This window comes from Nannospalax galili, unplaced genomic scaffold (assembly GCF_000622305.1).
Source record: "Nannospalax galili isolate Female #2095 unplaced genomic scaffold, S.galili_v1.0 C45574239, whole genome shotgun sequence".
Classification (NCBI taxonomy): Eukaryota; Metazoa; Chordata; class Mammalia; order Rodentia; family Spalacidae; genus Nannospalax; species Nannospalax galili.
Window position 1 is genome coordinate 1 of NW_008369083.1, and position 206 is coordinate 206.

Here is a 206-nt window from a genome sequence, read left to right on the forward strand (position 1 = left end):
TCAGCCTTTTTGGTCCCAGGGATCAAACTCCGTTCATCAGGTTAGGCAGCGCACCCCCATGAGCCATGTCACTTGCACAGATCACTTTTTTTCTTTTTCTTTTCCCAAGTGCTCAGCAAGAGTGTTCTCTTCACTTCAAGTCAGTCCAGAAAGACGATTGCCATCATCTCACACAGATCAGTCTTAATTAGTAAAACTTTACTATA

The 206-nt window shown here is 43.2% G+C and overlaps 1 non-coding gene across 1 annotated transcript; it reads right to left on the minus strand.

Annotated features, from left to right (window-relative positions):
• Nucleotides 1–106: 106 nt before the first annotated feature.
• LOC115069023 lies at nt 107–174 on the minus strand. The gene has a single exon (XR_003848372.1). It is a non-coding gene; the product is annotated as a small nucleolar RNA SNORD2 (small nucleolar RNA).
• Nucleotides 175–206: the final 32 nt, after the last annotated feature.